Raw genomic sequence first — 22,944 nt, forward strand, 5'->3', positions numbered from 1 at the left:
TCTGACAAAGGACTAATATCCTGAATTTACAAGGAGCTCAAACAAATCAGCAAGAGAAAATTAATCACATCAAAAAGTGGGCAAATGACATGAATAGGCATTTCTCAAAAGAGGATATACAAATGGCCAAAAAACATATGAAAAAGTAGTCAACATTACTAATCATCAGGGAAATGCACATTAAAACCACCATGAGATACCATTGTACCTCAGCCAGAATAACCATTATTAAAAATTCAAAAAACAACAGATGCTGGCATGGACATACTAAAAAAGGAACACTTTTACACTGCTGGTGGGCTGCTAAATTAGTACAAGCTCTATGGAAAATAGTATGACGATTTCTTGAAGAACTAAAAGTAGATATACCATTCAATCCAGCAATCCACTACTAGGTATCTACCCAAAGGAAAAGAAGTCATCATACCAAAAAGACACTTGCATGCATATGTTTATTGTAGCACAATTCACAATTTCTAAGATATAGAACCAATCTAAGTATCCATTAAATGATGACTGAATACAGAAAATGTGGTATAATTACACTAAGGGAGGAGACCACCCCTCATATTGTCTTGTGCCCAATTTCTGCCTCCAAAGAAAGAAGAAGTAAAAACTAAAAGGCAGGAATGAAATCCACAGGCAGACAGCCCGGTGCCACGTCCTGGGCCTGGTAGTTAAAGATCGACCCCTTGAGGAATCGCCATACTGTTTTCCATAATGGTTGAACTAATTTACAATCCCACCAACAGTGTAAAAGTGTTCCTATTTCTCCACATCCTCTCCAGCACCTGTTGTTTCCTGACTTTTTAATGATTGCCATTCTAACTGGTGTGAGATGGTATCTCATTGTGGTTTTGATTTGCATTTCTCTGATGGCCAGTGATGATGAGCATTTTTTCATGTGTCTGTTGGCTGTATGCATGTCTTCTTTTGAGAAATGTCTGTTCATATCCTTTGCCCACTTTTTGATGGGGTTGTTTGTTTTTTCTTGTAAATTTGTTTGAGTTCTTTGTAGGTTCTGGATATTAGCCCTTTGTCAGATGAGTAGATTGCAAAAATTTTCTCCCATTCTGAAGGATCTAGAACTAGATGTACCATATGACCCAGCCATCCCATTACTGGGTATATACCCAAAGGATTATAAATCATGCTGCTATAAAGACACATGCACACGTATGTTTATTGTGGCACTATTCACAATAGCAAAGACTTGGAATCAACCCAAATGTCCATCAGTGACAGACTGGATTAAGAAAATGTGGCACATATACACCATGGAATACTATGCAGCCATAAAAAGGATGAGTTTGTGTCCTTTGTAGGGACATGGATGCAGCTGGAAACCATCATTCTTAGCAAACTATCACAAGAACAGAAAACCAAACACCACATGTTCTCACTCATAGATGGGAATTGAACAATGAGATCACTTGGACTCGGGAAGGGGAACATCACACACCGGAGCCTATCAGGGGGAGGGGGGAGGGGGGAGGGATTGCATTGGGAGTTATACCTGATGTAAATGACGAGTTGATGGGTGCTGACGAGTTGATGGGTGCAGCACACCAACATGGCACAAGTATACATATGTAACAAACCTGCACATTATGCACATGTACCCTAGAACTTAAAGTATAATAATAATAATAAATAAAAATAAATAAAAGAAAAGAAAAAAGAAAAAAAAAAAGATCGACCCCTGACCTAACTGGTTATGTTATCTATAGATTCCAGACATTGTATGGAAAAGCATTGTGAAAATCCCTTTCGTATTCTGTTCTGATTACCAGTGCATGCAGCCCCCAGTCACGTACCCCCTGCTTGTTCAATCTTTCACAACCCTCTCACGTGGAGTAAGCTCTTAAAAGAGACAGTAATTGCTCCTTTAGGGAGCTCAGTTTTTGGAGACGTGAGTCTGCCAATTCTCCCAGGTGAATAAAGCCCTTTCCTTCCACAACTCAGTGTCTGAGGGATTCTTGTCTGTGGCTCATCCTGCTTCAACACCATGGAACACTATTCAGCCATAAAAATGAATAAAATAATGTCTTTTGCAGCAAGTTAGATGCAGTTGGAGGCAATTATTCCAAGTGAAGTAACTCAGAAATGGAAAACCAAGTACCATATATTTTCAGTTATAAGTGAGAGCTAACCTATGGATGTGTGAAGTTATGCAGAGTGATACTAATTTAATGGACATAGGAGACTCAAAAGGGGGAAGAGGGATGAGGGATTAAAAAGTACATACTGAGAACAATGCACACTACTTGGGTGCACTACAATCTCAGACTTTACCATTATACAAGTCATCCATGTAACCAGGAACCACTTGCACCCCAAAAGCTATTAAAATAAAAAATATATATTTAAAAAAATCAACTGTCAAAACCCTATGATAAAGAGAAAAATTGTAAAGCAGTCACAAGGGGAAAAAAGCACATTAGAGACAGAGGAACAAATATAAAATATATAGAGAATTTTTATATAGCCTCAGAAAAGGACATAATGGAATCTCCACTCATTTAGGAGGAAAAAGGGCAAATATTATGCTTAAATAGAAAATAGCTTCCTTCTGGGAAGAAAATTTTATTGTCTGCTTCACTTAATTTTTTGTATCATGCTGTTTGATTTTAAAGAAAAAACTTGCAAAACCTGCTATCAGATTTTAAACTTTCATATTTGTAAAGTACCTTGAAATGTATTAACAAAGCATTGTCGCACAGCAGATTTTCTAGATTAATCTTAATTAGCATGTTCATTGTTATGTAAATGATGCTGTTGCTGTGCTAGAAAAATGAATTCTAGCACAATGTAATTCTTAAGTAAGTTGAGCAACCTTTTTGCTCTGTTAATTGCCACTCAACTTTTGCATTATTTATTTATACCCTTTTGCACTGATTTTAACATTTCAAGGGATAGGGTATATGCAGCACTTTGTAAACTATAAATCACTGGGGAAAGGTAATATAAAATTATTGTAATCTTTGGTTTAACTAAGCTCTGCTACAATGGTTTGGGGTGTTACTTCTCAGTCGTATATATCTAGTGATATTAAATCTTCCCTGTCTCTCTGCCTTTTACATTTTTTAGTAGGAAATTATACCATGAGGGTTAAGTAACCAAAGACAAAATAAAATATGCCTATGGCATTCGAAATCTGAAGTTTTCCTAAGAATGAATCTGCTTTTTTTGCCCTTTGGCTTTATATATACAGTTAGAGAAGGAATGAAGTCTGTCTGTCTCAGGCACTGTCAGTTCTAAGACACTGCAGAGTGATGAATTAACTTTACTCAACGAGAAGTCTTGTCTTTGTGCCTGCTCTCTGGAGTTAACCTTTAAACCCTTGGAATTTCTAGAGTAATGGGAGTGTCTTTGTTACTCATGATGGGCCCCTTAAACCACACCCGATAGTTTGTGTTAATGAGGTGATTCAAGGTGGACCCTTGGTACGTTACACTAAGAGATGACTCAGTATGAGGCCCAGACCACACCAATAGGCTTAAGGTGAGCACTGGCCACACCAGAAAGACCAACCATGTGGTTAGGGGGTTGGGACTTTGAGCCATGTGATGCTAGCCTGATATCCAAGAAGGGGAGGGGGCTAGAGATTGGATTTAACCATGTGGGCCATGATACAATCAGTCATGCCTATGTAATGGAGCCTGGAGAAAATCTCTAGATACCAAAGCCCAGGTGAGCTTCTTAGATTGATGACACTCTGCGAATAGCCAAACATCAACACCAGGAGAGTAATGCATCCCGAGGGCATGGAAGCTTTGTGTTCAGGACCCTCCCAGTCCGAGATCTTGCCTTATGATCTTTTTCTTGGGCTGGTTCTGAACTGTATCCTTTGCTGTAATAAAACTGTCATCCTACATATAACGCTTTCCTGAGTACTGTGACTCATTCCAGCACATTATCAAACCTGAGGGAGTCCATGGGGACCCCCAAATTTGTGGCTGGCTAATCCAAAGTGAGGGTGGTCCTGGGGATCCCTGAACTTGTAGCTGGTGTCGGAAGTCTTGGGCAGATGTAACATTCTGGAGGACTGTGCGTTTAACCTGCCTTTTGTTATAGGAGTGTCGGCTGTGTTTATTACCTTTCCTCACCTATTACAAGAGTCACAGCCAACACTCCTATAACAAAAGACAGGTTGACAAGAGAAAAGCATAACTATTTAAACACAGATTTACATGACATCTTCAGACATGAAGACTCAAAGACCCAGGAATACTGTCTATTTTTGTGCTTAGGTTCAGTGAAGAATGAACAGCCATGTAGAAATGTGATTGGACAAAAAGGCTATGATCTAATGGTGATAGACTGAGGCGGGGAACCTAGCAAGAACCATCTGCCCAGACTTTTCTTGGCCTCTCTGAGCATCACTCCTTCCTCCCGAGAATAGGGCAGGACTTCTCTGGAATGAGGACATTCCAGAGAGAAGGGAGAGAGTGACTTTTCTAGGTCTTACGACTTGCTTTGTGGGAGAGGAGTTCTAGTTTTTATGACTCATTTTGCGGAGGAGGAATTCTGAAATTTATGACTGGCTTTAGGGAAGAAGAGGGGTGGAAGACACGCAGTAAGACTGTTCCTGGATGGAAGGTCTTGATTGTGAATTGTCCAAGTTCTTGGCTTGTTGAACAAAGACTTGAACAAAATGCCCAAAGCAACAAAAGAACAAAGCAGTGAAAGACAAATGACAACAAAAGAATGGAGTAACAAAGGCATAGATTTACTGAAAAAGCAAAAGTACAATTCACAGAGTGAGGGCAGGCTCAGGCAAGAGGCCCAAGAGCCTCCTCTACTGCAATGCTCCCCAGGCTTTCTATAAAGCCAAAAGAATTTGGTAACACCCCTAGCTGCCCTTTAGAGGCCTCCAATTGGTTACACTCTGTGAACAATTGGCCTGCAACTAATCAGAGGCTGAAGTGGAGACATGGTCCACATCAATCAGAGGCTGAAGTGGAAACTTTTGTCTTGTTTTCACAGGAGTGAAGAGGTGGCCTGTATGCTGCCCAGTCTTGCCTAGAACTGGCTACGCCTGCTGTTCTCTTGCTTATGCAAACTCCTATTCCTTTGCTTATGCCTCAACCCTCGGCTACCCTAATTCTCTATCCTCCTGCCTCAAGAGGTCAGAGAGATCTTGTTTCTGAGGCTCTCCAATGTCCCTCAGTTTAAAGTACTCAGTGTGCCAAGTGCCATAATTACGAGTATCATGTTCTGAGCCCCAACAGGGCTAAGGCTGGGCAGTCTTTGTTCTTGTGATCCTTATGGACCACTGAAGACGCTAGAGAAAAATTTATTAATACCTATGTGAATAAACATGAGACACATAACAGTGGGCCTTACCTAGTCTTAGGGATCAAGGAAGTTTCCCTAGAAGTAGAACATTTGAAGAAGAGAGACGAGTCCATGCAAAGGCTCTGAGACAGGAAGCAGCACATTACAATGGAAGAATTTACAAGGGGCTGCAGTGTCTGGACAGCAGAAAGTGGGGCAAGCAGAGGTGGGAAAGAAAGAAAATTGTCAGTTCATGCAGTCTGAAGCATGCTGTTAAGGACTTTGGAGTTTGTTTTAGAAAAGTAGAAAGACTTTGAAGTGACAATTAGTCTTGCATTTTTAATAATTACTTAGTGGGCATGAGGAGAGCCTAAATCCACTCCAGTGACATGGCTGGGACAAGTGTAGTCCTAGTAGCACAGTCAAGGGCGGTGGAGGAACGTGGTTACATTCAAGATCTGCAGGAGCTAGAATCAACCATACTTAGTGATCAAATGGAAATTGGAGTACTGATGCAGGAGATCCCAGGTGTCAGGCATGACTAGGGACAAGAAGGGGCTGTTCACTGTGAAAGGAAAATGAATCTTGGGACCCCAAAACCACTAAGCCAAAGGGAAAATTCAAGCTGGGAACTGCTTAGGGCAAACCAGCCTCCGAATCTATTCCTTAAAAACATAGCTACTAAGATTAAAAAAAAAAAAAGCTACACACCTCCCTCACAAGGAATTTCCCTGTGAACAGAGGACCGATAGAACTCAAAGTCATTCCTCTGCTCACTGACCTAGAAGCCCCCTCTCCACTTCCAGTTGTCCCGCCTTTCCAGACAGAACCAGTGTACATCTTACATATATTGATTGATGTCTCATGCCTCTCTAAAATGTATAAAACAAAGCTGGGCCTCGACCACCTTGGGTACCTCGACCACATGTCATTAGCACCTCCTGAGGCTGTGTCATAGCTACGCATCCTTAACTCTGGCAAAATAGGCTTTCTAAATTGACTGGGACCTGTCTCAGATATTTGGGGCTCACATCACTGAGGCAGAAAACACTGGAAGAGGACAGTTTTGTTGGGGAAGCATCCCCAGCTCAACTGGATTTGCTGAACCTGGCATTGCTATAAACCTTGTGGTTGGAGATGTCTACTGTAAAGCTATACTGTGGGTCTGGAGCTAAGAGGAAAGTCTAGTGCTGCATATGTAGATCTAGAAGTTGTTGATATACAGAAGATATCAAATTCATGCGAGTGGTAAACTCACCTACATAGTTGTACCAGGTTTGTTTCCCAACTTGTGCGTTAATGAAAAGAGTCAAATTATGTAAAATATTTGAAGAGATTTATTCTAAGTCAAATATGAGTGACTATGGCCTGTGACACAGCCCTCAGGAGGTCCTGAGAACATGTGCCCAAGGTGGCCCAGGTGCAGCTTGGTTTTATACATTTTAGAAATGCATGAGATGTCAATCAACTGCATCTTAAATGTATTTCTTAAAAATACATTGGTTTGGTCCAGAAAGGTGGGACAACTCAAAGCGGGGGACAGGGGAAGTGCTTCTAGGCTATAGGTAAATTTAAACATTTTCTGGTTGACAATTGGTTAGAAAGGAAATGTTCGGGTTAAGATAAAATATTGTGGAGACCAAGGTCCTTTTGAAGTCTTATAGTGTCTGCCCTTAGAGTAGATGACAAATATTTCCTATTCAGATCTTTAAAATGTGCTAGACTCTTTCCGGAGTCAGACTGGAAAGTAAATCACAATATATAGGGTTAAATACAACCCATCTGGTGAGAATTTATGGTTTGTAGGGCATGACTCCCCAGACCTCTTAGACAAGAATTTGAGCAAAATGAAAAAACTCAGAGCTTAGTCCTCTCGTGGCAAGCAAATACACTAAGACAGTAGGTTGCAGCAGAGAAAGAGGTTTAATCATAAGGCAGCCAAATGAAAGAGATGGGGGGAAACCTCAGATCTGCCTCCCCGAGGCGTCTAGGGAAAAGGGATTTTAAGAGGCTTGGATAAGTAGTGGGCTGAGTTGTAGAGACGGTTGTTAGGTTGAAGAGTGTAGAGTGAAGTCACAAGATAGAGAGAAGAAACTGTATTCTCCTGTTGATTCCGTTCCTCTGTGGGATTCTTCGAACTGGTTGGCACCACCCATTTTGCTGCAATTCAGAATCTGAAAAACATCTTAAGCAATTCTTAAACAAAAACCTTATGATTCTAATGTCAGAGAGTCTAGCTATAGAAACAATGAGAATTTAGTATCTAGTATTAATGAGAATGCAAATGGTCAGTATCTAGTGAGATGTGGCTAGTCCAAATCGAGGTGTGCTATAAGCCTGATATGCACACTAGATTTGCGTTTAGTAGGCAGTTATAAGGAAGTGGCCCAGAGTGCAGTGTGATCAATGCTCAATTATAAGTATTACGTTTCCGTCCAGAACCTGGCATGCAATTCTTGTTAACTCTGTGAGGGTGGTTTCACACAGGCAGAAAATGCGCACCAAGAGAAGCTCTGGTACGACTTTATCTACAGTGTCTGCTCAGACTCAGCAACACTTTAGAGCGTTACCAGGGAGTAAAGGCTACCATTGGGCAGAAGGTGGGTGGAAGACCCAGAGAAAGTAAAACTTCAAAGTATTTTTCCAGTTTGGATTATAATCCAGGAAGACACAATGCCAAACGCCATAATCCTTAATGTGTAAGTCCCAAAAGATCAAAATCCCTAAAGTATAAATTAATTCTCTAACATATAAAATCCTGAAAATCAGTCCAGGCACTGTGGCTCATGCCTGTAATCCCAGCACTTTGGGAGGCCGAGGTGGGAATATCGCTTGAGCCCAGGAGCTTGAGACCAGCCTGGGCCACATAAATCCCATCTCTACAAAAAAATACAAAAATTAGCCAGGTGTGGTGGTGTGTGCCTGCAGTTCAGCTACTCTGGAGGTTGAAGGAGGAGGATGGCTTCAGGCTGGGAGGTAGAGGCTGTAGTGAACTGTGATCATGCCACTACACTCCTGCCTGGGCGACAGAGCGAGATCCTGTCTCCAAAAAATTAATTAATTCGATAAACCCCTGAAAATCACAGTCACAAGATGGTTGCATTATGTTAGGCAGAAGAGGGAATGCCCATTTCCATGTATATCAAATCATGGAAGAATTTCTAAAACAGCAGCACCACATAGAAAATCAGTGTGAACATATTCATCAAGGAAGGCTGTGCCCAATTTAAAAATAAAGCAACTACTCATTGCAATGCAAGACTTCAAAATACAATGAATGATGGTGATAGTCAGCCAGCTCTTGTGGACTACCTATGTGCAATTGCCCATGGTCTATCCCTATGATACACTTTTCCATATGTCAAATTTTCTTTTCAGTTTGTTTTTGTTTTTCAATTTTTTGTATAGTTTTTTTTTTAACTAAAAAATGGAAATTGGAAAGGTTTAATCCCTTGACTCATCTAGCGTTGCCAGCCCACTTCCCTGCTGAGCCGTGAGACTGTGTAATACCACAGTTCGTCATGACGTTCAGATACGTCAGGGGTTTAGTCCTATCCTGTGAGGTAGAACAAATGATGGAACAGGGAATACTCAGCCTCCCCGCAACACCAAAAGATTTTGCTCTCTTCAGAATAAGGAGTGACAAAATAGTCACTGTATTAGTCAGGGTTCTCTAGAGGGAGAAAACTAATAGGATAGATGTATATATGAAGGGGAGTTTATTAGGAGAATTGACTCACGCGTTCACAAGGGGAAATCCCACAATAGGCCATCTGCAAACTGAGGAGCAGGGAAGCCAGTCCAAGTTCCAAAACCTCAAAAGTAGGGACGCTGACAGTGCAGCCTTCAGTCTGTGGCCGAAGGCCCAAGAGCCCCTGGCAAACCACTGGTGTAAGTCCAAGAGTCCAAAAGCTGAAGAACTTGGAATCTGATGTTCAAAGCCGGGAAGCATCCAGCACAGGACAATGATGGAGGCTGGAAGACTAAGCAAGTCAAGTCCTTCCATTTTCTTCTGCCTGCTTTATCCTAGCTGCGCTGGCAGCTGATTAAACGATACCCACCCAGACTGAGAGTGGGTCTACCTCTCCCCATCCACTGACTCAAAAGTTAATCTCCTTTGGCAACACCCTCATAGCCACTCCCAAGAGCAATACTTTGCATCCTTCAATCAAGTTGACACTCAACATTAACCATCACAGTCACTAAGCTATGCAGAGACTGGGGTTTTTTAGCCAATATCATTTTCTATCTTTAACCACTTAAATAGCTATGTGGCAGACCCACTCTTGTGATGTCCTTTATCTTTCGGGTGCTTGAAAATATCCAAGACACTTTTGCCCTCAAAGAAAGGCACCCCACAAGGAAGGATAGGGCAGAAAGAGAGAGAAAGAGGGAGCCATTGCAGTCACAGCAGGGACAAGGCATTCTGCTTCCTGGGGGAGCCATGCTGATCTGTGCTGCTATTGCACAGCTCTCTGCGGAGGAAGGGCTTGAAGTCGTGGACTCTCCCCTCCTAGGAGAAGGCTCCTGAAGGGAATGGCAGGGAGATGTGCAATTTCATCTCTAGCTTGGCAAAGTGTGCTTTCCTGTATTCATGCTTACCTCCCTCTCACTTTTTTTTTTTTTTTTTTTGATAAGGTGTTTCCCTCTTTTTGCCCAGGCTGGAGTGCAATGGCACGATCTCAGCTCACTGCAACTTCTGCCTCCTGGGTTCAAATGATTCTCCTGCCTCAGCCTCCTGAATAGCTAGGATTACAGACGCCCACCACCACACCCAGCTAATTTTGTATTTTTAGTAGAGACAGGGTTTCACTCTGTTGGCTAGGCTGGTCTCGAACTCCTGACCTCAGGTGATCCACCAAAGTGCCTCCCAAAGTGCTGGGATTACAGGCCTGAGCCACCACATGCCAGCCTTTCACCCTTTCTGTAGCCCTGGAAAGACTACATATATAAACCTGGGTTTCTTTTCCGAAAATTTTTTTTTAGAAAAATGTGTAAAATGCTTGGATGTTTGCTCTGTCTCTCGCCCTCCTAGCCATGCACTATATTTATAGGGTGTATGTTGTATACCCAGTTCTTCTTAGGCCGAGAGAAAAGTTTGCTTGATCAAAAATGATCACAGCTTTGCAACATCCCTTAGAAGCCGGTATAACTTAGAGTCATTTTCTCATCCTTACCCCACTCATATCTAATGACCATGTGGAGAAAGAAAGCAGATTCAGAACGTATTTGAATTACATCACCCTATATTCAAAACTAAATAAGAGCCAAGAGAAGTATACACACACCCAGTTTTTTAAGTAGTCAGGGATGTCCTTCCTTTTCAACTTTCCTTTCCCGGCATGGCCCCTTGGGGGCTTCTTCAATTTGTGAGGATCCATAATGCAGGTTCATGAACCAGGATTGGAACTGCCCTGAAAACCAAAGGACTGGCTTTTACCAGTTATTTTACCAGTAAATGTGCACCAATTACTTTCATACCAACCTAATGTATAACTGAGTCTACTTTATAGAGTGGGGGACAAGAAAAGCAAGGTTTTGATATTTGTGATATCAAAAGAAAATTTAAACGGAACATGAGGGAGCCTCTGCTAATGTTCCATCTCATAATCTGGGGTCTAGTTAAGCAGCTATGTTCTCCATGAAAACTCATCAAAATGCACTTATTATTTATGCATTGTTCTGTATGTTTTTATGCATCAGTAAAAGGTTCACATTTTAAAAATCCATCATCTGGCCGGGTGCAGTGGCTCACATCCTAGCACTTTGGGAGGCTGAGGCAGGCAGATCACTTCAGGTCAGGAGTTCAAGACCAGTTTGGCCAACATGGTGAAACCCCGTCTCTACTAAAAATACAAAAATTAGCTGGGCATGGTGGTAGGTGCCTGTAATCCAAGCTACTCAGGAGGCTGAGGCAGGAAAATCGCTTAAGCCTAGGAGACAGAGGTTACAGTGAGCTGAGATTGCTCTATTGCACTCCAGCCTGGGTGACGGAGCAAGTCTCTGTCTCAAAAAAAATCCATCATCTAATTTGTCTAACAAAAGTCTAAGAAGGAGATGGTGTCCAATCTAATTGGTGTTATCCAATATGGTACCCACCAACGACATGTGGCTATTGAGTACTTGAGATGTGGCTAGTCCAAACTGAGGTGTGCTGTAAGCATAACATGGACACTAGATTTTAAACACAGAGTATGAAAACATGTAAAATATTTTATTAATTTTATATTGATTATATGTTGAAACCATATAGTACAGATATATTGGGTTAAATCAAATACATTTTAAAATTAATTTCAATTGTTTCTTTTTGCCTTTGTTAATGTTGCTACTGGGAAATTAGAAATTATGTATGTGGCTCTCGTTATCTTCTTTTGAACAGTGTGGTCCTACTGTCTCTAACTCTCCCACTAGACTGGGTGTGAATGAAGTTAGTTACTGTAGATCCTGGCCTCACACACTCACACCTAATGGATATTTTCAATTCCCATAGAAATACCACAGAATATTTTATATTCTAGGGGGGAAAAGGAATAATTACTAATCTTGATTTGTAAATTTGGCTTAAATATATACACATTATACATTACTTTTTTAAAAAATTAACAATGAATAGTGTAAAATGTTTTCAAGTTGAAAATAGTAAAAGTAACACTTCTAAAATGAACAAATCTAGCCAGGCACAATAGCTCATGCCTGTAATCCCAGTACTTTGGGAGGCCAAGGCAGGAAGATCACTGAAGCTCAGGAGTTTGAGACCAACCTGGGCAACATAGTAAGACTCTATCTTTACAAAACAAAAAAAATTAGCTGGGAGTAGTCCTAGCTACTTGGGAGGCTAAGGCGAGGGGAACCCTTGAGCCCAGAAGTTCAAGGTTACAGTGAGCTATGATTATGCCACTGCATTCCAGCCCAGGTGACAGAGCAAGACACTCTCTCTAAGAAAGATAAAAATAAAAAAATAAAAATAATGGACACATTTGAAAAGTTTCAGTTCAGTCAGTCATGAGTGCAGAACCACCACGGCAAAGGGAAACAATATATCCTTTCTTGGGTTTATAGTCTTCCCCTTTGTGTAATATTTCTGCTTTCTGTTGTATACTTTTTCATAATTGGTATTCAAGCTGTGAAAAACATTCTCCCATCAGCAGAATCTGGCACTATAGCAGGCTCTTCAGATAGCAGGGTTGGCAGTTTTAAAATTCACTCTGGATTTGTTAAGTGGTTTACAGCTGAGAAGCCAGATGAGCTGACTTTTCACTGTATAAATTTTGAGAAAGCACAGAGGCAAATATCTCCTTAAGAATTATGATATTCTGTGGGCCATATCATAGGCACATTATTAAAATATGTGCTCTTTTGACTATTATAGTAATCTAAAATTTGCTAATTATATAATAGCTCACTAACAAAAGCATAATCATAGATATACATTATTTGATGTATGTCCCAGTTATTGGCAAACCTTGAAACTAGTTACATATTACTCCTAGAAAAATCAAAATCTGTCCCAAAAGTGTTAGACTCAAGTCAAGACTAGAAGTGCTTAAGTAGGCTTAGGAAAATTACAATTTCTTCCATGATAGTCACCAGGGAAACATCTATCAATGGAAGTTTAAGAAAATTGAGCACAGTAAGCAAGAGTGAGGGACGAATCACAGCAATTGCCTGTAAGCATTCTCCCGTTTGCAGAGATTCTAATCCTCACTCTAAAATGAATTATTTCACCACAAGGGGTTTGCAGTGAGAGCATTTTATTTTTGTTTTTGCTTTTTTAGAGACAAGGTCTTACTCTGTCGCCCAGGCTGGAGTGCAGTGGTACAATCTTAACTTACTGCAACCTCGAACTCCTGGGCACAAGCATTCCTCTCGTGTCAGTCTCCTGAGTAGTTAGGATTATTCCTATTTTTTTAAAAAAATTATTTTGTAGAGACATGGTCTTGTTATATTGCCCAGGCTGGTCTCATACTCCTGGTCTCAAGATCCTTCTGCCTTGGCCTCTCAAAATGTTTGTTCTTTTTATAAGTAACACTAACCATTTTACATTCAACAGTCATTGGAAAACTCAAAGATTCAACATCTGTAGGAAAAACATTCTTTGAAAGTAGCAACACTGCCTAACAAATTTTGACATTCAACTTAACTATGATACTCAGAACAAAAAGAGTGGGGAAAATAAGAGAGGGAGGAAAGAAATGAGACTCAAATCAGGGAGAGAGAAGGAATGAAAATGAATAGTACATTTTCTGGAAGTCATGAAAGTCATCAACCTGAGTTTAATATTTGATCTAAATGATAAAGGAAGATGGTACTGGTGCTATCAGAAGGGAATTCTAGTTCATTTACATCTCACAAAACACATCAACAACCTAATCTAGAAGATGAGCTACCATACTTATATCAAGACTTTTCCAATATGTGAATCATAGGATTCTTCCTTTTCTACTTGTAAAGCCCATCCTAATTCTTTGGAAATTTCTCTGATTACAGGAAACAGCAGATAGACTGATGAAATATCTGTAGTTACATAATGCTAACTAGTTAATTTTTAGATCTTCTTAGGTTGAGAATTTAAAGTCTATTGTTCTTGTATCAACCCAAAAGGCATCTCTACCAGGCATTTGTTAGCTAGCCCCTCAGCATACATTAGGTTAATTTTATGTATCAACTTGACTGGGCCACTGGGTGCCCAGACATTTGGTCAAACATTATTCTGGGTGTGTCTGTGAAGGTGTTTCCAGATGAGATTAGCATTTGAATTGGTAGACCTAGCAAAGCAGTATATCCTCCCTAATGTGAGTGGACCCCATCCAATCAATTGAAGACCTGAACAAAACAAAAAGGCTGAGTAAGAGAGAACTCCTCCTGCCTGACTGCTTGAGTTGGAACATGGGTCTTTTTCTCCCCTTCAGACTCAAACTGAAACATCAGCTCTTCTTGAGTTTCAAGCCAGCTGACTTTCAGACTGGAACTTACTCTATCAGCTCTCCTGGTTCTCAGGCCTTTGGACTTGCACCGAGACTATGCCATCAGCTCTCCCTGGTCTCCAGCTTGCCAAGTGCAGATCTTGGGACTTCTTTGCCTCTGTAATCATGTAAGTCAATTTCTTACAATAAATCTACATATGTAAATGTGCATATTTATATACATATTGTACTTTTACATGTATGTGACACGATGAATGGATGGCTTCTTTTGGACTCATCGTGTGTAGCTCTAGCTCTGTCCTGGGGAGAGGAAATTTGTGGGAAAGATCTTTTCATTTCTCCAGCTACTTCATTTCTCATGTAGACGGGCTTTGCTGCCCATAGACAGAATGGACTTGTTGCCCCTGCCCATCATTGTGAGAGGGGAACAGGAATGCACCATCCCCAACTATCCCACCTTCACAACATCTTCTCTGAAGCAAATACATACAGGAATCCATGAAAGTTTATGCAGTTCTTGACTGAAGGGGTTTGAGTACCTACAGATTTAGGATGTGCTGGGACAAGTGAACAAGTTTATTTTTTTTCATCTACATCATTTTGTCTTTATTTCTTGCAAAAGAATACCCTGATTGTATTATGCACAGAGAGTATTCGCATGCTCCCTGACCAGAGTTACTCCACAGTGAAGAACCGCAAATGCAAATCACTTCTCTAATTCTGAAAGAAAGAGAAAGATGGTACTGGTGACATCAGAGGGGAATTCCAGTTCATTTACATATCACAAAACACATCAACAACTTAATCTAGCAGATGAGCTACCATAATTACATCAAGATTTTTCCAATATGTGAATCACAGGATTCCTTCTTTTTTACTTGTTTTCCAATATAACTCTATAAAATATATTGTGTCAAGAGATAATCCTTGGCAGTAAATGACAGTATATTTCTGCCAATAGGGAACTATTACATGTAGTATGATTGTGTTGTATGAAACTGGAGATGTGATCCTTAATTACTCCATTTTTCTTTTACTTTATTTTATTTGGTGACATATTAATCTCTCCAGATCTGGTTTCTTGTGGAAGAAATTGAGATTGTGCACTATAGTGATTTTTTCCTCTGTATCTTTCTACGCTTATCTTTGTAAGAAGCAATGGTTTGTCTACAAAAATGTGTTGCCTCACTATTAAATTTTAGAAACCAAGACCTACTATCTAATATATGTCACTTATTTTCAGGTTGCTTTATTCCTGGAGGCAAAAAAAAAAAAAAAATCCTGTTAGTGATTTTTCTTTTCTTAATTTAAAGGAAGGTGGAAATGATTTTTCTTTTTTAATTTAAAGGAAGGTGATTTATCTGGGAAGAATTGTCCACACATAAATGATCACAGGCCACGTACAATCAAGTTGACTGAGAGTCAGAATACTGTAGTGTCCAAATAAACAGACTCTAAAAGGAGAAAACACAGTTTTGAATCCTGGCTCTTAAACTGAATAAGTGTGTACCTTTGGGCATAGCATTTTACCCCTCTGATCCTGTTTCCTCATCTGTAAGAGGGGATAACAATGTCCAGCTCACAGATTTGTAAGGATCAAGTGGGATAAGTTTTGCATGCGCCTGGCACATGGTATTCATTCATTCTATGTTACCTTGTATTATTTACCATTCCCCACACAAACTATTTTGAAGAGTAACCTTCACATTCTTCCACCAAGCACATTAGGAAAATATAGAGGGGGCTGATGAGAACTGGGCAGGATCCCAAGTTTTCTGCTAAGCAGTTTGGGGTTCAAGTCAGGGCTACAGTGTAAAAGGACCAAGGTGCGAGTTCTATCTCCTGAGGGATGGCTGCGGCCAGGGCTTGGAAATCAAGTAGCTCTGGTTTGAAATATTAGCACCACCGCTTCCCAGCTGGGCGATTTTGAGAAAGTCATTTAATACTCTGCAATCTCATGTTTCCCCATTTATAAAATGGGAATAATAATGGCCCCCGTAAGGTGGTGGTGAAGAATTAAATGTGATCTTATATATAAAGCATTTAGCATAGTACCTAACAGTAACATGTCAACAAGTGATAGTAGTTTTATTTAATATTGGGGAAGGGTTTATATTTTCCTTGTAAGTGTTGATGTTCTTTAGGCTGGTCCAACTCTTCATAAGGCAGGAGTGTTTTGCAACTCAATGTGCAATCAATTTCCAAGTTCGTCTTTAGACCTGTGGGGTCTATAATGGCAGAAATCAGTTCAGACCCCACCAGACAATAGGTTGGTTTTTTGCCTTCCTCTTAGGTCTGGCTGGAGAAGCTCAGGACTGGGTCCTGGTGAGCTAACATGTAGAAGGAAGCCACTGGGAGGTCCTGCAGGAGGCCGTAGTTCACAGTATCTTTACTTCTTCTTCCTTTATTCTGCATTCCACATAACATGAGAAACACAGGTGAATCTTTAGTTAATGTGTTAAACCACCTTAAAATAGGTAGTTGAGCAGATGATTATGTTTAATATGTTGCCATTTATTCTCATCAAAATGTTGAAGATTCATTTTGCGTTAGTCATTTTATAACTTCTGTAGAGAAAATGCAAAACTGTAAATTTGAATATTTCTATGATACTGCTACATCTTTTTGGGTGCAGTGGGTTAGACTGCTGGACGCATAAAGGGTTATTTACAGGAATTAGTAGTATCTGTAACCATCATTATTGCAAACAATCGCTTTCTTAGCCTGGTCTAGGTGATTCCCCATGTGTAGTGACAGTATAACAAAGTATCACATTCACATGTTTAATTCAATCTAATTTTTTTCCAAATTGTCTTGTTCATTTTTAATGTCTTCTTTTATCCAGAAATACTTTCTTGCATATGATTCTTTTTCTGCATAATGAGATTGTTTAGAAATGCCTAGTAGGATCCAGACATATTGTTCTCACTGATTTTCTATTATGGGGAAGTTTTGGAGCTTCCTGTTGGGTATTTGCAAACATTCTGTCTAGGTTTGAGAGAGGCAGGTGGGCACATGACTTCCCCTTACATTCATTCATGAAAATGGATTCGAGTGTTTTTTAAAGAAAATCCACAAAGGTTTCGCCTTTTCTACCCAAACATCTTTATCTCTAGATTTCAAATTGGTTATTTTTTATCTTCTTATTATTTAAATCAATTAAAGTTTTGAATTAGAAAGAAGATAATTCGATTAAAATTAAATTACTTTACCAAAACAGTAAATCATCTTGGGACTAAACTTTCTTAAATTGCTTGTGTTCTTTCATTGTTCACTCAGTCAACTTTTTTTTTTCTGAGATGGAGCCTGGCTCTGTCACCCGGGCTGGAGTACAGTGGTGCAATCTCAGCTCACTGCAACCTCCACGTCCTGGCTTCAAGTGATTCTTCTGTCTCAGCTTCTCAAGCAGCTAGGATTACAAGTGTGCGCCACCATGCCCAGCTAATTTTTGTATTTTTAGTAGACGGAGGTTTTCACCATGTTGGCCAGGCTGGCCTCAAACTGCTGACCTCAAGTGATCTGCCCGCCCCAGCTTCCCAAAGTGCTGGCATTGCAGGCATGAGCTGCTGCACCGGACCAAATTTTTTCTTTTCTTTTCTTTTCTTTTTGTTTTTGAGACAAGGTCTCACTCTGTTACTCAGGCTGGAGTACAGTGGCACAATCACAGCTCACTGCAGCCGCCTCCTCCTAGGCTCAAGTGACCCTCCCACCTCAGACTCCCACACAGTAGGGACTACACGCATGTACCAAGCCTGGTTCTTAAAAAAAAAAAAAAAAAAAAAAAAAAAAAAACACACACACACAAAAACGGGGTCCCACTCTGTTGCCCAAGCTGGTCTGGAACTCCTGGACCCAGGCGATTCTCCTGCCTGGCCTCCCAAAGTGTTGAGATGAGATTGCACACATGAGCCACTGTGGCCGATCTTCACTGAGCAATCTTTAATGACCAATCTTTATTGAGCACTGACTGTTTTAAGACATTAGGGAAAATACTGTGAGTGAAATAAAGATAGATTAGCAACCGTCAAGAACTTCCCTCTGCAGGTTTGTAGTTTCATAGGGAAACAAGATTTAGATGCAAATGCTTGTAACAACATTGACAGAGAAATCATGTAGACCAGAGGAAAGAAAGAAAGATAAAGCATCAGCCATTGGAAGTTGGACAGGAAGGGATTAGTCCTGGCTTGAGGGAGGATTTGTCCCTGCCTTTGTGTATCCTTTCCTTCATTTTCTGACTCGCATTCATTCCTTCTTTCACTATTTAATGATGCTCTTACCCTCTGGAATGGTTGAGTTAAAAATTACGACCAGGCAGGTGCAATGGCGCTCCTGTAGTACCAGCTACTCCGAAGCCTGGGGTGGGAGAATTGCTGAAGGCCAGGAGTTCAAGACCAGCCTGGGCAACATAGTGAGACCCTGTCTTGACACCAAATTGAAAAATTAGCCGGGCATGGCAGCACGTGCCTGCAGTCCCAGCTTTTTGGGAGGCTGAGGCAGGAGGATCACCTAGGCCAAGGAGTTCAAGGCAGCAGTGACCTATGATCATTCCACTGCACTCCAGCCTGGGCAACAGAGCAAGGTCCTATCTATTAAAAAAAAAAAAAAAAAAAAGACATTTCACCAGTTCTTGCAGGGCAAAACAGACATAGGCTCTGGGATATACAATATATACAAGAACCAAAAAAATAATAATACAAGCACTGATTTTGGATCTAAAAGATTAAGTTCTGTTGTCTGCATGTTAATTTAGAAATAGTCCTCCTCAACATTAACATCTATAGACGTTTGACCTAAGGTTTGAAATATTACAGAATTTATTCTCTTTCTTTTTTTCCTCTGTTGCCCAGCCTGGAGTGCAGTGGCATGATCTCAGCTCACTGCAACCTCTGCCTCCTGGGTTCAAGCAATTCTCCTGCCTCAGCCTCCCAAGTAGCTGGGACTGTAGGCACACACTACCATGCCCAGCTAATTTTTGTATTTTTAGTACAGGCGAGGTTTCCCTATGTTGGCCAGGCTGGTCTTGAACTCCCGACCTGAAGTGACCCGCCTGCCTTGGCTTCCCAAAGTGCTGGGATTACAGGCGTGAACCACCACGCCCAGCTGATTCTCTTAACTGATAGAGGCCAAAAGGAGCAAGGATCGACACTGACCAAGGCCTGACCTCCACAGAAGTGCTCCCAGAACAGAGAGGCCCCAGGAGTAACAGAGAAAAATTCAGGCTGAAATGTTTGCAAACAGACATCCCCAAACACAGCGTTGGCATGAAGGAAACTCAGAGCACATTAGTCACTGCTTCAGTGGAGGAGTGGGAAGACCAGCCTCAGCCTGCTGGTGAAGAGCAAACTTTAAAATAACCCTACTAAATTAGAAAAGTGGTCAGGATGCTTTTTAAAGTTTGCTGGAGATAAATGCAGGGTAGGAGTCCCTCCAGGAGAGGCAAGTGAAGCATACAAATAGAAGATAAGAGATGTGACTGGCTACAGGGAAGGATGTCTTAAAATGAGCCAGCAATGAAAATAGATAAGCTGGAGTCAGTCATAACAGCAGCTTTTTAAAGACTGCACAGTGCCAGGATGCAAAACCAAGTTCCCAGAGGAACCATGAGATCACCCTCCCATTATACATGGTACTAGTCAAACTTTTCTAGGAGCACGGTGTCCATTCCTGAGTTCTAGAATTAAGGGGCATGAAGAACCTGGAGAACGTCCTATCCCTAAAGTCAACCAGGATTAGAAAATAAGACTTCTGCAAAAAAGTAAGGGTTCGAGATTGTTCATTGTGAAGAGAAAGCTAAGAGTTGATTAAATTGGCATCTTTAATTGGCAAGATTGTGTATGTGTGTAAGTATGTGTGTATGTATGTATCTATATATATGTATTTAAATTCAGCTTTTTTTTCCACTAGGGTACAATCTTTTTAGCTATAATATATACATTTGGGGTTACATGTTAAGAGAATTGTCTAAAAATGGAGTTCAAACCCCAGTTTGAACAAACTCTTCTCTAAATCGAAAGTCATTTGCTTAGTGGTCAGAGGCCTCCTGGAGGGTCTGATCTTCTTGGTCTGATTTGACTTAATATTGGTAGGGATTACTGCCTAACGATTTATTTTTCTTCATTCCATTATTATTTTTCAGGCATCTTTCTTCTTCCTGGTCTACAGTATGAAATAGTGTCCTCCCTTATCTACAGCTTTACTTTTTGTGGTTTCAGTTACCTGAGGTCAACCACAGGCCAAAAATATTAAACGGAAAATTCCAGAAAGAAACAAATTGTAAGTTTTAAACTGGGCAGCATTCTGAGAAGGGTGATAAAATCTTGAATTGTCCCACTCCATCCCACCTGGGACATGAATCATCCCTTTGTCCAGTGGATCCACACTGTACTACCCACCCATTAGTCGTCAATACATTTGCTCCTGACATCCAGTCACTGCCATCCATCATGGCTCGATGATCCAGGTTCACCTGAAGCAGATGGTCCTTCTAATTGTCAGAAAGTCAATAGTAGCCCAACCCTACATCACAATGCCTATATCATTTACCTCACTGCATCCCATCACAAAGGCACTGTGGTATCCCACATCATCCCAAGAAGAAGGGTGAGCACAGAACAGTAAAATATTTGGAGAGAGAGACCACATTCCCAAAACTTTTACTGCAGTATATTGTTAGAATTGTTCTATCTTATTATGAGTTGCTATTGTTAATCTCTTACTGTGCCTAATTTATCAATTAAACTGTATCATAGGTATGTATGCATAGGAAAAAACATAATATCTATAGGATCCGGTACCATCCATAATTTCAGGTATCCAACGGGGGTCTTGGAACCCATCTCATGCAGATAAGGGGGGACAACCATATTCTCCTGTATATGTTTGTAACAAGAATATTGCACTTCTAGGCACCAAGTTGCCTCCCAGCCCCTTCCCCTCTGCCACCAGAGAAACACTCCCACCTCCTCCATTCTTCCTGAGCTTCCTTCACGCATCTTGAATCAGTCGAAAGCTGTCTCTTCCCAGAAGACACGCCTTCTGATTGCCCTGGAATGCCTTTCTCCCACATGCACCCTGGTATGGAGGTGGGCTGCCATTGTCCTTGCTCCTTGTTCTACTTGCATCCACTACTATTGTTTCCTCTTGCAAAAATTCCCACTTTTTTGCACTTCATGGTTTTCAGCTCAATACACTCCTTCTTGTTAGTTTCTTCTAGCCAATTCCTGGTCACTCCCTTCCCAACCATTTGTCAATGTCTTAGCATCTGGACTCCAAGTCACACCATCATGCCCAATAACTTCAACAAATGCATGGCATTCCATTGTACCAAATGGTCTCTAATTCCTCAAGTTCTCATCTGCAATAGCTCTTCCACTCCACTCAAATCATCCACCCTAGTGCACACACATTGGGTCTTCCTGTCAATCCCTAGTCCCCCACTTTCAGAGTCACCGAAGCAAATGTCCTCTGATCATCACTACTTCTCCTTGCCCTGGCTGGCTCGGCTGCTCCCACTGAGGCCATTCCTCAGCTCCATCAGGGTTTCAGGCTTGCAGCTCCATCCTCAGTCTCTCAGTGCCTTGACTTTGTCCCGTTGGCACATCCCCCTCATCTGGCCGATGCCAAGGGTTTAGCAAGTTTATAGCCCTTTTGCCAATATGCTATATTCCCTTGCCCTTTGAGCTCTTTTGTTTGTTTGTTTGTTTGTTTCCCTCTTCTGGCAAACTCTCACCCTAAGGAACCCAATGGTTTGCATTCCAGCCCCCAGCAGCTGAACTTTTCTGAAGAAAGGCACGCAGTGGAGCAGACTGGCTTTATTGTAAATGCATAAAAATAAATCTCAGGGCCTGGTGCGGTGGCTCACGCCTGTAATCCCAGCACTTTGAGAGGCTGAGGCGGCCTGATCACTTGAGGTCAGGAGTTTGAGACCAGCCTGGCCAACATGCTGAAAACCTGTCTCTATTTAAACTACAAAAATTAGCTGGGCATGGTGGTGCATGCCTGTAATCCCAGCTACTCAGGAGGCTGAGGCAGGACAATCGCTTGAACCCGGGAGACAGTGGTTGCAATGAGCCCAGATTGCACCACTGCACTCCTGCCTGGGCAACAGAGAGAGACCCTGTCTCAAAAAAAAAAAAAAAAAGAATCTCAGATGGACCCTCTTACTACATATTTTGATTAACTCACTCTCCTACTTTCCATCAAAACTTCTATAAAGTTTCTCCCCTCCTTTGGTGACAGCTACTCTCCCACATGCACACACAAACACACGCATCTGCCCCTTCTTCCTCAAACTCAGCAGAAACTTTGCCTTCTACAACACAAAGAAAATTGAAGCTGTAACAGAAGGACTCTGTAATTGTTCAGAACACTCTTTCCGGGCTTTGGCAGTACAGGACTTTTTTGTCTTGCCCTCATCTCTCTGGCTACCCCATGTCCTTTGCACAAACCTGGCCATTAAATATCCACCATGTGATGCCAGAACTTTTTCTTCACTCTGTATGCTTTTCTTAGGCATTCTCAGCAATGACAAACTTGCACAGATGACTCACAAATGCGTATCTCTAGACCAGACATTCCATCGGCGCCTCCGACCCATCTGTCCACCTGTCAACCTGTCATCTCCATGCAGCGTCACAAAGGCACAGCAAGAGTTCCTAACTAAATTGTGCATCTTCCCACCTTCCAAGCCATGCTCTTCTACTTCTCTTATTTCAGCAAAAGACACTACCATCTTTCC

At 41.2% G+C, this 22,944-nt stretch overlaps 1 long non-coding RNA gene across 1 annotated transcript; it reads right to left on the reverse strand.

Moving 5' to 3' along the window:
- Positions 1-7,194: 7,194 nt before the first annotated feature.
- Positions 7,195-20,693, reverse strand: LOC139356117 (uncharacterized). The gene is made up of 4 exons (XR_011607510.1): positions 20,600-20,693; positions 14,257-14,364; positions 10,569-10,694; positions 7,195-7,454 (listed from the first exon to the last, which is right to left on the reverse strand). It is a non-coding gene; the product is annotated as an uncharacterized lncRNA (long non-coding RNA).
- Between the last annotated feature and the right edge of the window lie 2,251 nt (positions 20,694-22,944).

Source organism: Macaca nemestrina, chromosome 9 (genome assembly GCF_043159975.1).
Source record: "Macaca nemestrina isolate mMacNem1 chromosome 9, mMacNem.hap1, whole genome shotgun sequence".
In the NCBI taxonomy this organism is placed as follows: Eukaryota; Metazoa; Chordata; class Mammalia; order Primates; family Cercopithecidae; genus Macaca; species Macaca nemestrina.